The 15,160-nt window shown below is 48.4% G+C and overlaps 1 protein-coding gene across 4 annotated transcripts in view; it reads right to left on the bottom strand.

Moving 5' to 3' along the window:
* The window catches only part of LOC137541345 (VID27-like protein), a 353,729-nt gene that overhangs the window by 83,570 nt on the left and 254,999 nt on the right, over positions 1-15,160 (bottom strand). For 2 of the 4 annotated variants that reach the window (XR_011025129.1, XM_068262602.1), the window contains exon 1: positions 14,794-15,011. The exons of the other annotated variants lie outside the window; for them this stretch is intronic. The gene's annotated coding sequence lies outside the window, so the exon portion shown is untranslated. Of the gene's footprint in view, positions 1-14,793; positions 15,012-15,160 lie in introns of those variants that run through there. 4 annotated transcript variants of the gene reach the window in all.

Here is a 15,160-nt window from a genome sequence, read left to right as displayed (position 1 = left end):
CAATAATTTCAGAAATTTCCTGCATAAAGGGGAATGGTGTAACTTTTTTCTTTAGGTGTGTGTAGTACTCTTTCTGTTTCCTAGTGTTTGCCAATCCATTTTCTGAGTCGTCGTCTTCCCACTGTATGGCTTCCCTCACAGCGCATACGTAAGGTTCCACTAGCGTAAAGTCAAATCCTGCAGTATTCAGGTCCCCTTCTCCAGGGATTGGTTGTGGCTGGGTTTCCGCTGAGGTGGGCGGTTGAGAGGGTAGGGATGCAATATATTCCCTCATGGAATCTTGGACCGCTACTTTAATTAGTTCTGATACGTCTACTGGCGATTGTTGAGGCTCCGAGGACATCTCTGAGAAACATCGCTCACACACCGTCTTGCCAGGCATTACATCCCTGTCGCAGGCCCAACAGCCCTTTCTTCTTCTACTTGGCGAACTGGATCTTCGCCTGTGAGGCGAACGACTTCTTTCTCTGTAATAGTAATACTGAGGACTTCGTCTTCGCGATCTTGACCTAGATCGTGATTTCTTTTTATGCTGTTTCTTCGGACTAACAAAGAAAAAGAAAAAATAGTGTTTAGTCCAGCACTCAGTGTTGTGGGCTAGAACCTACCTGTTTGACCTCCCCTTACCTTTTAGCCCGGGGCTGGTTTGCTACATTTGCCGTGGAATCAGAGGGTCCAGCTAATGCAGCTGAAAAGAATGAAAAAGGATCCAGTCAGGATGAGAGGAAGAGAGAGAGAGTAAAAAAAAAAACAGAGTGTAGAGATATACAACAAAATGATTTCAACAACAATGTTGGTTGGTGCGGATAATCCAGCATTAGTATGTACCTGCCATTTGCTGAGTATTGGTATCGACCGGGGCCGCCATAGTGAGGCTCTCCGTACCCTGTGCCGGTGGTTGGAGGATGCAGATGCGGAGAACGCCGACCATCCACGCCGCCAGCGCATAGCGCGCTGAGCGGCAGGTTTAAATAACCCAGGTCCGCCTCCAACACCGAATTCCGTGTTGTGGCCAATCACCGGCCGTCGAGCTCCGCAACGTCACTTCCGGCGGAAGAGCGTCATGCGGAAATCCCGCTGGAGTGCAGCCGCCGGCCACTGGAGCGCATAACGGAGGAGACAGAGAAACAGGTGAGAAAGATTCCACGGCCACCATGAGACGCTACTTAGCATCTATACATAGCGGACAGTTTCCTTTTTGGGCACTGATACACAGACTTTTAGCCTGATAGCATACTGGCCCAGCCTGTTAAACCAGCAAATTACAGGCTCTACCCCAGCTATATTATAGCCTGTCGGGGGACTGCCGGCCGAGGCCACCGGCAGAAATGCTGAATACAGCAGATAGGGAGAGGTATAAAAATGTTAATCAAAAAGATGTAGCTAAAATAGCTAGCTTGCAGACCGTCGTCCCTGAGGTGAGTTTCCGAGGACAAAAGACTGGGGGGGCAGGGCTAGGCAGATCATTTATAAATTTCAACGTCCTATGGGGTAGAGTGGGTGGGGCATCTACCCATCTGTGTGATGACATAGGCATAGGGAAAGATCTCTATGCTGGATTAACTGCTTCCATTCACACAATTTTGATGCCAGGAACTCGAAAGCTCACAAACTTGGTCATTGAGTGACTGTGTGTCAAGGTTACAAAAACTGGGTGGAGTCAAAAACAGATTACCCTGGGAATATATAAACTGCAGCACCTTCTTCACTGTTAATGGCAGGGTTCGCAAACTTTGTACAGTTTGTTACTTTGCTGTCTTGGATTAATATTCAGAAAAGTGGGTGGAGCCTTAAAAAGCCAATCAATATTCACCTGTTGATTTTCAAGAGGAATATTAAAATTGCTGCCATTATTGTGCTGTTAATGGCACAGGCCTCAAACCTGGTACAGTTGGTTATTGGGTGACTGGGGTTCAAATTCAGAAAAGGGGGTGGAGCCACAAACAGCCAATCAGATTTTGTTTTATTGATGCCAAGGACCTGAAAGCTCACATACTTGGTCATTGAGTGACTGTGTGTCCAGGTTACAAAAAGTGGGGAGAGCCAAAAACACATTCTAGGACAGAGGCGTAGCTAGTGCTTTCAGCGCCCGGGGACAAAGACTATTAATGCGCCCCCTAAGGTGAAGGTTGCGGCTCATGCTCACCCACCCTCCCTCCCTCAGTATGTACCTTCCAGCATGTTCCGTTCCACAACTGTTTATAGCCCCTCCCCCCCAGGCTCACGCTCACCCACCCTCCTTCAGTATGTACTTTCCTGACCTGGAATGTTCCATAACTGTTTATAGCCCTACTGTGAAGATAAACAATTTCATCCATCCTACTCCTGGAAAATGTATTATTTTTTTAGAACCCCCCAGTTTTATTTTCTGTTTTAAAAAGCTAAAAAAAGTAGGTTTAATGCTATTGTCTCATATGATGATGATTCAGCTTTTCCCATAGTCTCGCAGTTGTGACCCCATCATGTGACCCCCAACAAGACAAATTCAGCAATCATGAGGCCCCCAACAAATCAGGAGGCCTCCAACAAGCCACATTCATCAATCTTGAGGCCCCCAACAAATCATGAGGCCCCCAACAAGACAAATTCAGTAACCATGAGGCCCCCAACAAGACAAATTCAGCAGTCATGAGGCACATAAATTGACAGCATTTCACATAAATGGGCAGAATGCCCCCTTAATATGGTAGACACCTCTCACCTGGCTTCTGAATTCTCCTCTACTGGCTGCTGTGCCTGGCTGGCAATACTATTTTTGGCTGGATTTAGGATGATGTGTGGACTGAAAGGCCTGGCAGTGATGCTGTGGCTGGGCTGGCTGGCGGTGATGCTGTGGCTGGCTGGCGGTGATGCTGTGGCTGGCTGGCGGTGATGCTGTGGCTGGGCTGGCTGGCAGTGATGCTGTGGCTGGGCTGGCTGGCGGTGATGCTGTGGCTGGGCTGGCTGGCGGTGATGCTGTGGCTGGGCTAGCTGGCGGTGATGCTGTGGCTGGGCTGGCTGGCGGTGATGCTGTGGCTGGGCTGGCTGGTGGTGATGCTGGGCTGTGCTTGGCTGGTTGAAGTAAATGCTGGCCTGACTGGTGGTGATGCTGTGGCCTTTTTGCCAGTGATTCTGGGCTGGTTGGCTGGTGGTGATGTTGAGCTGGCTGGCCTAGATAGTTTAGGTAGTGAGAGGTGCCCCCTAGTTTAGGTAGCGCCAGGAGCCCCCCAGTTCAGGTAGTGACAGGAGCCCCCCCAGTTCAGGTAGTGACAGGAGCCCCCTACCTCAGGTAGTGACTGGAGCCCCCCAGTTTAGGTAGTGACAGGTACCCCCCAGTTTAGGTAGTGACAGGAGCCCACAGTTTAGGTAGTGACAGGCGCCCCCAGTTCAGTTAGTAACTGGTGACTCCCAGTGTGTGTAGTGACATGCCCCTCAGTTCAGATAGTGATAGGCACTCCCCAGGTTAGATAGTGACAGGGACCCCCAGGTTAGATAGTGACAGGGACAGCCCAGCTTCAGACCTCAGTATCAGCGGCTACCAGTTAGAGCAGGCGCACCGATCTCAGTGAACACCACGCTGTAAATGCGGAAGTGATGTCCGCTAGGTCCCAGCGCCCGCATAGTGGTCGCCGGCTGGTCGGAGGTCTGAAGCTGGGCTGCTCCTGCTTGACAGCGTGGACAGGCGGGGGGGGGGAGGGGGGGGGCAGCGGGCGGCCATGGGGGGGGTGTAAAATCCCCAATGTGCGCCCTTGGGAACCTAGAGCCCGGGGGCACTTGTCCGACCCCCCCCCCCCAAGCTACGCGTCTGGTCTAGGGGCCTGGTGGATGCTACCCCCACCAAATCTAACTAAAAAAGTCAGGTGACCATCAGCAGTGCACAAAAATGGGCGCTAGTCTACTTTAGGGGACCCAGCAGGAAACCTCATAGGGAAATCTAGCTAATGTGATTGGGTGGACGGCATGCTCTTGAACTTCTAGGTTGTAATAAACTACACCCACCCTGTTCAGCCATTCACAATGCTTTGTGCGGTAAAGGATGCTGTGATTGGAGAATTGTTCCCTATGAGGTTTCCTGCTGGGTCCCCTAAAGTAGAGTAGCGCCCAAAAAAGTACTATCTTGTCTAGGGCCCTATTTCATCTTAATCCTTTTCTGTGCTACTCTGCATGTGGGTGGGGCTTAAAGGGAACCAGAGAGGATGAAGTATACATACCTGGGGCTTCCTCCAGCCCCATACGCACGGATCGCTCCCACGCCGCCGTCCTCCGCTGCCTGGAACCGCCGATACCGGGTCCTATCATTACCACCAGTCGGCCGGCGGACGTGGCCAATTCTCCACATCACAGGGCACTCCCTCCATACAGGTACACGTGTGGCTGCCTACTGCGCAGCCGCATGCGTACGGGTATGGAGGGAGCCCCTGTGATGCGGACAATTGGAAGTGACGGCGTGGGAGCGATCCAGGCTTCTGGGGCTGGAAGAAGCCCCAGGTATGTATAAACTCTTTTTATATTTTATAAAATCATTCCTCTCTGGTTCCCTTTAAAGACGAATAAGTGTGGAAAGTTTGGGGCTTGTACCTGTGAGGCCTCTTGCACACTGCAAGCAATTCAGATTCCGATTCCGCTTTTTAATCTGTTTTTACTTCCGATTCAGATTTGCAGTTTGCTCCTTGCACACTGCAAATCTGAATCTGAATCGGAGGTAAAAACTGATTAAAAAGCGGATCTGAATCTGAATCGCTTGCAGTGTGCAAGAAGCCTGAAACTGTAGGAGGAGTAGCGTATAGAAAATGGGGGGGGGGGGGGGGGCACCAATAATAATATTAACTAGATGGTGTGGTTTCTGAAGAAACCACAGGATGTTGGCTATGTGTCTGATTGGCTGTATGTGGCTCCGCCCACCTTGCCAAATTTTAACCCCAGTCACCCAGTGACCCAGTGTGCCAAGTCTGGGAACTCTGGCTTTAATACAGTGAGAATTATAGCTGTTTACATTTTCTCATTGAAGTCAATAGGGAAAATCTGATTGGTTGATTATGGCTCTGCCCACTTTTGGGGGTCCCCAAAATGTGACAAAATGTTTCAGCTTCACTCCATTAACAAAAGTTTGGTGAATGTAACTTCAAATTTTCATTGGCCGCTGGTAGCTCCGCCCACTTCAGGGTGACCCCCCCAAAATACATATTTTTATTTGGGGTTACACCTACAATATGTGGTCCGAGTTTTGGGAGTGTAGCTTCAAAACTGTACGAGTGGCAGTGATTTAAAATTTTTCCGTCAAAGTCAACACGGAAAAATGGGTCTTCCAGGGTCCGCCGCAGGGGCACGGAGGGTGGGATCGCTTATTAAAGCACAAGCAATATACTTCGCTATAAGACGAATAAGTGTAGAAAGTTTGGCGCTTGTACCCCTAAAACTGTGGGAGGCGTGGCGTATAGAAAATGGGGAGCGCTAATAATACCAATATTAATAATAATAAGAAGAACGAGCTGAACTAGAAGAACAATACATTGGCTATTTCATATCCAACATAATAATTATTACATAAATAAGATCTGTAACCTATCACTCAAGGGCAAACAACATTATGCAGCATATACACAGGGTTTGTTTTTTGCTTTGTTTTGTAGCTAATTCAGACAGGGTAGCTTTTCCGGACACACTGTGCTGTCTGATTTAGCTGCAGGTAGCTAAATCAGACGAAGTAGCTAAATCAGACACCACACCGGCCACAATGGGTCTCTCCAGTGGACGACATGGGTCCTTGTGTATCTTAGGTAGAGTGTAGAATTTTGGTGTAATCGGCAGAGCAGGGACAAGGTCCTCCAGCACCCAAGGCTGAGACACCAAAGTGCGCCCCTCCACCCCTCCCACCCCAGCTGTCACACACTGATTGCTATTAGAGTAAGAGGTGCCACAGGGCCCACAACCTCCCCAACACCTTAATATATAGTTATCTGGCTTGCAGTCACTGCTATGTATCCCATTTTCTTATTTATTTCTGCTTCATACACAATTAGGAATGACAGCTGAATGAATTGTGCGCCCCCTCCTACACTGCGCCCTGAGGCTGGAGCCTCTCCAGCCTATGCCTCGGCCCGGCCCTGGTAATCGGGTATTCTTGTATCAGAAATTTTGCTACACCCTCATCAATAACACCTGCAGCCTTTGCCCTTTCAGTGATGCTTTTAATTCTCCTTTGTATGGAAACCAGAGGGTCATCTTGTATTTTACAATATACTTCTGTCTGAGCTAACTGACCCCTGATCTCCTCCTCATAATAGCTACTTTCCAATATCACAACTGCCCCGCCTTTATCGGCAGGGCGTATTGTAAGTTCAGTTCTTTTTTTCTTTTTTTGTCTAATGTCAGCCATTCGTCCTTAGTAAGATTAAACTGTACTCTCTTCATATGTTGTTCAGTCTCCAATTTCCCCATGTCTTCCATGACACGATTACAAAAATTATCAATCACCAAATTGCCTGATGGAGTAAAAGAACCTCTATTCCTCAACCCCAGATCCCTCAAAGAAAACATTGACTCATGTGTTTCTTCTTGAGAGCCACTGTAATGTGGCATAGTCCCCAAAAAATACTTCAGTTTAATCGTCCTAAAAAAAAATACAGTTCTTGGTCCAATTCAAAGAAATAAGGTTTAACTGGTAAGGCTGAAGTGAAGTCCATAATTAAGTACTCTTTCCTCCGTCGGTGTCAAAGTATGACTAGAGATGTTGACTACTAAGTTTGGTGACTCGATTAGGGTCTCTTGTGTAATTCCATCTGACTCCTTACTGGTTCTTTTCGTGTGTTTGTTCCTGGCCCTGCTCCCACCCCACCTACTGCTCCTTTTGGTGTAGGCGAGTTCTCCCATGAGGACAACAAAATCAGAGGCAGAAGACCCCTGATCAGGGCTGTGGAGTCGGTCCAAAAATCCACCGACTCCGACTCCTCAGTTTAGGATTCCACCGACTCCGACTCCGACTCCTCTAATTTGCATATTACAATTTTGTTGATTAAAAGTATGTAACATGAAATTCGTCTCTTAACTGCCAACGCTTAGGAATTTTACAAGACAACTGAAGTGAGGAGGATATGTAGACTACTACATTTATTCCCTTTAGACTAAAACTAGTCCTTGCTGGTAAGAGTACCGTATTTCGCGCCGTATAAGACGCTCCGGCATATAAGACGCACCCAGGTTTAGAGGGCAAAAACCAGGGAAAAAAAAATATAAACTAAACCTGGTGCGTCCATATTTCAGGAGCGTCTTGTACATGACCTCCCCCAAATGGTGCCCTCCTGTGTCCCCATGTCTCCCCCAGGTGTCCTCCTGTCACCCCCAGTTGTCCTCCTGTACCCCCATGTGTCAGTGCTGTACCCCCATGTGTCAGTGCTGTACCCCCAAGTGTCCTCCTGTCCCTCCCAAGTGTCCTCCTGTCCCCCCCAAGTGTCCTCCCAAGTGTCCTCCTGTCCCCCAAGTGTCCTGTCCCCCCAAGTATCCTGTCCCCCCAAGTGTCCTCCTGTCCCCCCCAAGTGTCCTCCTGTACCCCCAAGTGTCCTCCTGCCCCCCAAGTGTCCCCCAGTGTCCTCCCAAATGTGCTCTTGTCCCCCCCAAGTGTCCTCCTGTCCCCCCAAGTGTCCTGTCCCCCCAAGTGTCCTGTCTCCCCAAGTGTCCTCCTGTCCCTCCCAAGTGTCCTCCTGTACCCCCAAGTGTCCTCCTGCCCCCCAAGTGTCCCCCAGTGTCCTCCCAAATGTGCTCCTGTCCCCCCCAAGTGTCCTCCTGTCCCCCCCAAGTGTCTTCCCAAAGTGCTCCTGGCCCCCCGAGTGTCCTCCCGAGTGCCCTCCTCACTGTGTATCCCACTGTGAGTCCTCCCCCCCCTCTGTCGCTGGGTCCCCCCCTCTGTCGCCGGGTCCCCCCCCTCTGTGAGAAGCGGCTGCGTCAGAAGCTTACCTCCTCCATCTTGCCCGCGGCGACTGAAGGCCTCCGGCACCTGTGGGCGGCTTCCTCTAGTGCCGGCTTGTAATGACGCGTCATTGATGACGCGTCATTGATGACGCGTCATTACAAGCCGGCACTAGAGGAAGCCGCCCACAGGAGCCGGAGGTCTTCAATCGCCGCGGGCAAGATGGAGGAGGTAAGCTTCTGACGCTGCCGCTTCTCACAGAGGGGGACCCGGCGACACAGGGGGGGTGACCCGGCGACACAGGGGGAGGTGGAGGCAAGCGGGGAGGACTCACAGCGGCAAGGCAGGGAATACCCGATGGCGTCGGGTCGGCGGTTTGTATCGGCGGGCGTCCGTAAGTCGGGGATTCCCTGCCTTTGCCGTATAAGACGCAGGGACTTTTTCTCCCCATTTTTTGGGGAGAAAAAGTGCGTCTTATACGGCGGAAAATACGGTACTTGTAAAAGGTACAAACCGGAACAAAGAACATCTATCAGGCCCTAGGCAATGTAAGTGTGAGTACATGTAAGAGTGATGTGCAGTTACTCTGCAGGGGAATGAGGGGATTCTTCCTCTATTACACATTCTTCATGCACAATCTGAACAAGGTTTATGGGTGACAGACAACACCTCTGTGTTCAATGTGCACAGCATTCTCAGTGGATTCCCTGCAGCTCTGTGGGGAGTGCATATGTAGAGTATAGTACTACTGTGTAACAAAGTAAACCTGAGACAGATGAAATTAAAGTTTTATACAGACCTGGGGCTTCCTCCAGCCGCCTTCAGGATAATCAGTCTCTCGTTGTCCTCCTCCACCACCTGGATCTTCTGCTATGAGTCCAGGTACTTGAGCCAGTCGGGCGTAGTGCGCATGCACACACTCCACCGCCAGGAGCATACTACACCTGTGCAGCACTATTGCGCAGGTGCAGAATGTTCCTGGCTGTGGGAGCGGCATTCGGCCGGACAGCGCTGACTGGCTGAATTACCAGGACTCATAGCAGAAGATCCGGGTGGTCGAGGACAGCGAGGGACTGATTAGCCTGAAGGGAGCTGGAGGAAGCCCCAGGTATGTATAAAACTTTACTTTTCATCCGTCTCAGGTACCCTTTAATTTGTAGTCACCAAACCAAATTTTAACAACATATCAAATGATTTGATTTCATCAGCAAAGGGAGTGCATACATTTGCATAAATCAGCATCAATGCAGAATTATTTCCATCTCATTGACCATCTCTATTAGTGACACAGCTACACATCAGGCTTTATTCTTACAGCATAGATGTTATTTAGTATATATAAGAGATTCCTGTGTACACATCATATATACAGTCACAATCAGATCTGTATATCTGACCTTAAAAATACGGGGACTGCTTTATTGAAGCAGCACAAGTAACTAATCTTGATTGGTTTATTTCATTTTTGTGGACTAAGCACAGCTATTACTGTATATATATATACTGTATATATACATTATTTTTAATGACTATAATCTGAGAAATAGAACATTTTATCATATTTTCTATTTTAATTACAGTTACAAATTCATTAGGAGTCGGAGTCGGTGCATTTTTTCCCGACTCCGACTCCAGGCACCCAAAATTGCCCGACTCCACGACTCCGACTCCACAGCCCTGCCCCTGATCCCCTCCCAGTGGAGGATGAGGATGAGGACGTGGTAATCTTCCCCTCGGCTTATGAGGTTTGTTAACTCTCCTCAAGGTGTTCACAGGTACCATTTTTTTGCCACGAATATACATATCCATTAGTATAGTCTTGTGTGTCACGATGGAATTTAGAGCATTTAGTTTCTTCAATTGTCTTGGTGTATGCTGCAATCTTAACAGATAACTGATCCACAAACGCTTGCATCTCCTCTGCTGATAATATAGCTGGGTGATAGTTGCTAGGTTCTTCTGTTCTAGGATAGGAAGCGCTTGATGTATTCTCTCAATGGTGTGGATCATCGTATCAAAGGCTGCTTTATTCCATATCCTCTCAAAAGTAGAGCAAAAGTTTGGATCACCCCCAAACAACATAGGTGAAACCTGAGAACGTACTGCCCGTGGAATTCTCCTTGTGCGACAATACTCTGCAAGAGTCCTAGCATGCATGTCCAATTCCACCCATTTCTTTTTGGTGGTCTCCAGTTCACGTTTTAGTGGTTTCACATCAGGTGTCTGTAAAAAGGTTGTCGCTTCACCAGCTTTTGCCAGGACACTTGCTGCATTTTCCTCAGTATAGGAAAAAGTATCTGGCAATCCTCCAGATCCATGATCCCCGACGGTGCTCATCCTCTATGGTGTGAACAACTGGTATAAACAATGGTAAAAAGAGTGGCACTCATAAATAGCGGGGAATATGGGTGCCCAAGCCTAAATAAATCCCCACACCTTCAGATCCCATCTGTATAGCAAAGAAGCGTTGGAGGCTGGCACTTCCGAAAATAGAAAAAGCTCTTTATTGAATCATAAAAACAGTGGTAACACAGCGACAGCCCGCTGTTTCAGGTCTTAGCCCTTCTTCAAGCGGTTTCAACCACAAGTGAACTCACACATTCATATCCTATATATAGGGCCTGATTAACAAAGCGGTGCAAAGTGTTTGCACGCCTGTGAAAAGCCCTTTATCACGCCTAAACTCAATTTAGGCATGATAAAATGAAACTCGCGCGAAGTTTCCGCGTGTAAAGTATTATGCGCGCAAATGCGTAATTCCGCGCGATGCGCCCATTAACCCCTATGGGCGCTGCGCGTGGAATTATGCGTTTGCGTGCATGAAACTTTACGCGCAGGACTTTGCGCGCGATAAAGAGCACAAATCGGTGCTAATTCAGCGGTGCAAAGGTTATCACGCCTAAAGTATTTTAGGCCTGATAACTGAGTTATCACCGCTTTGTGAATCAGGCCCATAGTGTCCATCCCCCAAATCATTAAATCAGTTTAAATTAACTACAGCCAATTAGATTACCTGTGCTCTGCAGTGGACCTGAGTGGACTCTTAAATCCTAATATGTAAATTAAAATCCTCTACACCTCCATCTCACATGATGGAGGTGTAGAGGCCATTGATTGGTTCCTGATGACACGATCATATTTATCAAAAGAACACCGTTTATTTGCCTTGGAACTGCTCAATGTGGTGCTACGTTGTAACTATTTTTCTTTTCAGAATGAGTTTTTCCTGCAGCTGCGGGGCACGGCGATGGGGTCGAATGTGGCCCCGTCCTATGCCAATTTGTATATGGGTCTGTATGAAGTAGCTTTTATTTACTCTAATAATCTATTCCAGCGACATGCTAAATGCTGGCTTAGATATATTGACTACATTTTTTGTGTGTGGCCGGGGCCACGTTCGACCTTTGACTCCTTTCTGGTGGACCTGTCCCGCAGCTGCAGCGAAATCTTACTTACTAATCTATCTTTACTTGCAATGCCAACGCAGAACAAGTGATATTTTTAGATACTATAAATAGGAGAGAAGGTGACTCCTTGGTCTTTGATTTATACATTTATCGTCTTTTTACGTCTTTTTACGTCTATCAAGATGGCGCTGGGACCAGCAGCCACGGCACGTAGCTCCACACTTTTCTTCCTTTTTGCTGCTTTCTCTGCTGTCTGTGTTCACTTTAGTACGGTAGTTCAGTTAGTTTTTAATTCCTAGTTTAGTGAGTTTAGTTTCTAGTTATTAGTTTTTTGTTTCCAGTTCTTTTTTTTATAGTTTTGTTATAGTTAGCCTCTGCTTACACTACACCACGCTCTAGGAGCCTTCCTGGATCCAGCTGCCTGCTGCAAGACCCATCTCCTGCCGCTTCCCGACCACCTCCGGACACCCACGTGGTAAGGGCCGAGCACACTGACTCCCAGACTCGACTGCCCGCTACCTGCCGCCAGACCCCCGGACACCTACCTGCTACCAGACCCCCGAACTTCGCCGCCTGCCGCCAGGCCCCCGGTCACCACTGCCTGCCGACACATCTCCGGCCACCAAAAGCGCAGCACGCTGAATCCCGGTCTCCGCCAGCCGCCGGTCCCATCTCCGGCCACCCAGGAGCTGACTCGCGGTGCACACTGCATCCCGGGCTCCGCTCCCAGCCGCCGACACCATTTTCGGCCACCCACATGTGCGAGCAGACTCAGAGGAGCTCGAGGACAGAATCCTCTGCACCGGAGGTCTACCATCATACCTGTCCCTAAGAAACAAGGAGTCTCCGATCTCAACAACTTTAGACCCGTAGCCCTGAAATCCGTAATCATGAAAACCATGGAGCGTGCAGTCCTTGCCTACCTCAAGTTTTCCACCTCACCCGTCCTAGACCCCTACCAGTTTGCTTACAGGGAAAACAGGTCCACCGATGATGCGATCAATATCTGCTTGGAGCTCACCAACGACCACCTGGACAGGCCGGACACGTATGTTAGAATACTACTCCTGGACTTCGGCCTTCAATACCATCTGCCCAAGCATTCTCCAACGGGACCTCGCTGCACTTGGAGTCCACCCAAGCCTACTACTGTGGATCACAGACTTTCTCACCAACAGGTCTTAAGTCATCAGACTGGGCGATATCCACTCACAAGCAGAGATCACGAACACAGGTGCTCCCCAAGGCTGCGTCCTGTCAGCTCTGCTGTTCTCCCTCTACACGAACAACTGCAGATCGGAGGCAGACTCTGTAAAGGTCATCAAGTTCGCCGATGACACCACCATCATTGGCCTTGTCACCAGGGATAATATCCAGGAGTACCTCCAACAGGTGGAGAGTATTTGCAACTGGAGCAAGGAGAACAGGCTGGTGCTTAACACTGCAAAAACCGTTGAGCTAATCATTGACTTCAGGAAGTCTGCTCCCCCTTCCCCCGCCCCCTATGTATATTGACGGTACCGAGGTAGCCAGGGTGCCATGTGCCCGGCTTCTGGGTACTATAATCTCCAGTGATCTCAGCTGGAAGCCCAACATCACTGCCACCCAACGGAAAGCCCAGCAGAGACTCTTCTTCCTCCGCCAGCTGAGAAAGTTTGGCATGACTCAAAAAATCCTAACCAGCTTCTACACCGCCACCATTGAGTCAATCCTCTGCTCCTCCATCTTGGTCTGGTATGCTGGGGCCACCGCAAGTGACAAGGACAAACCTCAGAGGGTCATTAGGTCAGCGGAGTGGATCATTGGGTGCCCCCTCCCCTCTCTTGCCCTGCTACACAATAACAGACTGAAATCCAGGGCTCTGAGGATTGCCAATATACCCCTCTCACCCAGGCCACCGATACTTCAGCCTGCTGCCATTGGGCCGGAGGCTTCGGGCCATCTCCACAAAGACCACGAGACACAGGAACTCTTTCTTCCCCTCGGCGGTCAGCCTCCTCAACTCCCTCCACATACTATCATCAGTGCAAGCTCTGACGAGCTGCGGGGCGGTCTGTGCCATGGCGGACCGTTCAACCACACCAACCAGCCCAATAGACTAACCATCTCGGTGTCACACTAGGGACTGTGATGTAGAGGGCAATTGCAATACTACGTATAGTGAAATACTATTGTATAGAGCAATGCAATGTATAGTGGAATGCAATGAAATGTAATGCCAACTCACGCTAATCGATGCCTCTCACTGCTATCTATCTATGTCTCTATCTATGTCTTCTCTCTAAACCAGATGTATTGTGTCAAAAACAATTCCAGGTATGACCCAGTCACGCTTGGCGAAATAAAGTTGATTCTGATTCTGATTTATTTATTTTAAGTATTTATACAGCGCCGACATATTATGCAGTGCTGTACAGAGTATATTGTCTTGTCACTAACTGTCCCTCAGAGGGGCTCACAATCTAGTCCCTACACATTATCTAGTCACAATCTAGTCCCTATACATTAGGAGTACAGACTGTAACTCTATGCTACACTACGATAGTTTCCATCCATCCCATGTGAAAGATGCCATTCCTAAGGGACAATTGGCTAGATTGTAGAAAATTGTCTCTGCCCCTGACCTTTTAAAAAAACCGCCAAATTGATATGGAGTTAAAATTTAGACAGAGAGGTTATCCTCAACAGGTTATCCAACAAAAGCTACGCCCAAAAAAGAAATATAACAAACAGTTCCGACTCCCTTTTGTTTCGACCTATAAATGCTTGCAGTGGGGAGATTGGGAGGGGCATTAGGCGTCATTGGCATCTTTTGAGCCAGGCTTTTCCCAATTTCCCGGAATTTAGGTATCCTCTCCTGCTTTCTTTTAAAAAAGCCCCCACTATTAGGGATAAGACATTTTATCATGCACCAGAACCATTACAGCCCCCCAAAAAAAGAGTAGGAACATATCCCTGTTTTGGCTGCCACTTATGTGGACATATCACCAAAGGTTCAGAATTTACACATCCATCAAAGGGTACTAAATTTAGGATTAAAGATATATATATATACCTGTGAGTCAAGGTATGTGGTGTACTACTTGAAGTGCCCCCATGTGGCTTGGGATATATAGGTATGACTACTCAGAATGTAAGAGATAGGATTTGTTCACATAAGAGTGCAATTAGAAATGGTGATATGAAACAAGCAGTTTCAGCTCATTTTACTGTAATGCATCATAGTGTCTCACAACTGAAAGTGCAGATTATAGATGGGGTCCCTCTGACATGGCGGGGGAAACATAGCAGGTTGAAGGAGTTACTGTAAACGGTTTCAAACCGCCAACTGAATGAGAATTCCACAAACACCAATGCAGGTTGTAAAATTCAAAAAGTTTATTAAAAAATAAAAAAATAAAATTACACTTTCTACTCCATGTAACCTTTCTTGTCACACGCTGATTTATCACAGTATTAATCATATTTCATACGTGTCAGATTTAAAGGCTTCTTTCCCAGCACCTCTGTATCAAGAATCACTGGCTATACATCTGACTGGCTCTTTTTCATCTGCCTGAAATCTCTTTCCTGGCTTCCCCACTCCTTGTCAGCCTTGATGGACTGATGGCTGTCTGTGGAGGATTGAAGAATCATCTCAGCGCATTACTTTTCTCCCAAAATGTCAGCTGCTGCAGTGTCTGGCCTGCATCTCCTCAGCTGGGCCTGCTGCGTCGCTCCTCTTCCCCTGTCCGCTCCAACTGCCAACTCAACCCCTCAGAGAGCCATTAAATCTTCCCTAACGGCTCCCCTGCTTGTGTGTCTGGTTGCTTAGCAACCTTCCCTCAGCCATCAGCCCTGCCTACCCACACAGCAGTGCCCATTACAACTA

This window comes from Hyperolius riggenbachi, chromosome 12 (genome assembly GCF_040937935.1).
Source record: "Hyperolius riggenbachi isolate aHypRig1 chromosome 12, aHypRig1.pri, whole genome shotgun sequence".
NCBI classification, from domain to species: Eukaryota; Metazoa; Chordata; class Amphibia; order Anura; family Hyperoliidae; genus Hyperolius; species Hyperolius riggenbachi.
This window is presented reverse-complemented; position numbering and strand designations above follow the sequence as displayed.